At 43.7% G+C, this 3,480-nt stretch overlaps 1 pseudogene; it reads left to right on the top strand.

Annotated features, from left to right (window-relative positions):
• The first annotated feature begins 1,239 nt into the window (after window positions 1-1,239).
• On the top strand, window positions 1,240-3,258 carry LOC112463935 (annotated as a pseudogene).
• The last annotated feature ends 222 nt before the right edge of the window (window positions 3,259-3,480 follow it).

Genomic DNA, 3,480 nt, shown 5'->3' with positions numbered 1-3,480 from the left:
ATATATATATGTTTATTATACCTGTCTTTTAACATAAATATGAAAGACAAATCAAAATTATGGCAAATAGAACTAAAAATATAATCTGGTCCCTTGGTTGAAGCTTGGAATATATTGAATATAATGCATCTATCAAAATTAAAAATAATATATTAATATATAAATTTTGAGTTTTAAAATAATCATTAAAAACAGTACTTATCTTTAAAAAATGTAGAGATCGCCGATATATCGATCATTGTTATTTAATTGTGAAATCTTAATGAATAATGGGTAATGGCTTTCAAGAAGTGACGAACACTGGTCGAATCGCGATCGCGAAATTACAGTCTGTGATAAGAGATTTGTTGAATTTTTCACGGTATCTTGGAACTAGACGTTTAATTTCTGCTGTGTATTGTATTTTTGCTTCTTTTATTTCAGCTTTCGCTTTCATGTTTGAAGTTTTAGCATCAGCTACTAATTTGTTTAATTCAAAACTATATTTTTATTACATTGCCAATGTTATGGCATTTGGTGTTGCTTTCAATATTTTTTATGAATTCGTGCATGGCAGTTTTTTGGTTCAAGTTCGTGGGGAGGTAAAAATTATTGCCAAATTGGAGGAGTTTAGTCATCTCAGAAGGAAGTACCTCCGTGTTGGAGAAGTTAATGAAGAATCATTTGTCATTAGCATATTTTATTTTAACAATTTTAAAAGAACAAATATGCAGTGCAAAATATCCTTGGATTTAATGTTACCTAGACTATATAATTTTATATTGTCTCCGAATTGAAGACGAATGAAACCTTGGATTAAATTGGTGAAATAGTTAAAAAAAATTATATTTAAGGAGAGAGGGTAGTAATTTGTGAATTGATGGTAATCAAATACTAGTCTTTAAGTCACACACATTGTGATTGTGGTCCAAAGATACAAATTTAGATTTTAAATTACGTTTAACTGAATAATCGCTTTAGTACCGTTATCTTGGAATAAGTAATAATTTGCGTTTCCGTTATTATTAAAAATTTATTTGATGTTTCTACCCAAACATTTGGGTCGAATACCTAGTCAGTCAGGCTGGCTTGTAAACTATTGTAAACTATTTGTCAAATATTGCGAGTATTATACTGGCGCACATATGTCAACGGCTGCGTACACATCATCCATATCTGCGCGTGTCGTGCAGTCGCGTTGCTGTCGATAGGAAAGAGCAAGTCCTTGCTGAACAACGTGATCCTGTCATTCACCCGCAGGACGTACAACGCGAGCGAGCGCAACCGACACGGTTCCTAAGTGACCAGCGTTCCAACTTCTTCATCATTGACCAAGAGGCCTGGGAGTCCGGCGGTAACAGCACGGACACTACCGATTATTTTGATCTTGAACCCTCGCCCGGAGCGGACGCTGATTTCGCCGAGCGAAATAATGATTGCTTTGAACAGCAACAACAGTATTATCAATGAACGACAGGATGACAATCATCAGATTCCGCGTTCCTTACCGTCGCCGACGAAGAAGTAAAACAATAACGGCAGCAGTTGGCGCCGCAAGTTTATGCTACGTCATCGCTCCAACGATTCCTTGAACAATGGTGAGACACGTTCCTCCTCGCCGAGCGAATCGATAGCGAAGTCCTTATCCTGGATCGAGGAATCCTTGTTCAGATGAGGGGCAACAAGGCAGCAACATCACGGCGACGACCATCTCGTCGCCATCGGTGTAAATTGACGTGACCGGAAGCTTTTAGATAGCCACCGCCTCTGTCGACGACATACCGTCTCTGGAGAACAGCTTTAGCTAGCCCGAAAAGGAAAATGACGATGAGGAGCAGGCTGGTCCGGAGTTTGAGACGGAGAACTCATCCTTACCGTGCAGCCCAGCGGCCGCGTCCATCGTTGGCTTGGACTTCCTCCACTATTACGATTTCCTGTCAGTGAACAGCGGCGCAATGCGGCAGGGGATCACCAGCACCAGCTCGCTTCAGCTACCGTCCGATGTGAGTTTGCATTTCAGCGTGGACTGCCCGCCGATAGTTGCAGCTTTTACGGTGAGGACAGCAGTCCGAGCATGGACTCGTTGAAGTTCAAAGGGTCTGGACGCGACCGGGTGCCGCGAGATCTTGCCCGAATCTGGAACGACATAGCGCCGGCTGCTCTTCAGCCAGCAGCTTGTCGAGCCCGAGATCGAGACCGGGTCCGGCCGGGCCATGTTTTAAGTTTTTCGAGGAAGGCGACGTACAAGTGTGCTACCTGAATCAAATCTGGACCTTTTCAAAGAAGACCCTGTGCAGCAAGTTCCTTAGACGCTGGGAGACTCATTATCTCTATTTCAACGACTGTTGCCTGTTCTCCAAGACGCTGACGGGTTTTCTTCAGCAACCTGTTCCGTACAGCAGGAACAGTCGGAGATCCGAAAGTACGTTGTCGCCAGGTGGGATCCTGCGTATAAGAACTCTCAGCATTGTCCTACCAGACGGTTTGCTTTTTCTGCAAGACGCTTACACGAGGGAGCAGTGATACCGTTTGATATGGAAGAAAAATATCTTCTGAGGAAGGCGACATATATATCCAAGTGTGCTGCCTGAATCAACCCCGGACCTTCGTAAAGAAGATCTTGTCCGGCAAGTTCCTTAGACCCTGGGAGACGCATCATCTCTATCTCAACGACTGTTGCCTGTCCTTCAAGGCGCTGACGGGTTTTCTTCAGCAACCTGTTCCGTACAGCAGCATGTCGGAGATCCGAAAGTACGTTGTCGCCAGGTGGGACCCTGTGTATAAAAACTGTCTCAGCATTGTTTTAAACGGCTTCTTCTGCAAGACAGTAACACTTACATGAGGGACCAGTGATACCGCTTGAGATGGAAGAAAAATATTTTTCGAGGAAGGCAACATATATACAAGTGTGCTGCATGAATCAAACCCGGACCGTCGTAAAGAAGATCTTGTCCAGCAAGTTCTTTAGACGCTGGGAGATGCATCATTTCCATCTCAGCGACTGTTGCCTGTTCTCAAAGACGCTGACGGGATTTCTTCAGCAACCTGTTCCGTACAGCAGCATGTCGGAGATCTGGAAGTACGTTGTCGCCAGGTGGGATCTTGCGTATAAGAACTGTCTCAGCATTGTCCTACCAGACGGTTTGCTTCTTCTGCAAGACCACAAGGGAGCATTGATACCGCTTGATATGGAAGAAAAATATCTTTCGAGGAAAGCGACATATATACAAGTGTGCTGTTTGAATCAAACCCAAACCTTTGTAAAGCAGATCCTGTCCAGTAAGTTCCTTAGACGCTGAGAGACGCATTATCTTTATCTCAACGACTCTTGCCTGTCCTCCAAGACGCTGACGGGTTTTCTTCAGCAACCTGTTCCGTACAGCAGCATGTCGGAGATCTGAAAATACGTTGTCGCCAGGTGGGACCCTGTGTATAAGAACTGTTTCAGCATTGTCCTACCAGACGGTTCGCTTCTTCTACAGGACAGTAACGCTTACACGA

Source organism: Temnothorax curvispinosus, unplaced genomic scaffold (assembly GCF_003070985.1).
Source record: "Temnothorax curvispinosus isolate PA1 unplaced genomic scaffold, ASM307098v1 QBEX01001477.1, whole genome shotgun sequence".
Taxonomy (NCBI): Eukaryota; Metazoa; Arthropoda; class Insecta; order Hymenoptera; family Formicidae; genus Temnothorax; species Temnothorax curvispinosus.
Note: the sequence above shows the minus strand (reverse complement) of the source record. Positions and strands in the feature narration are given on the sequence as shown.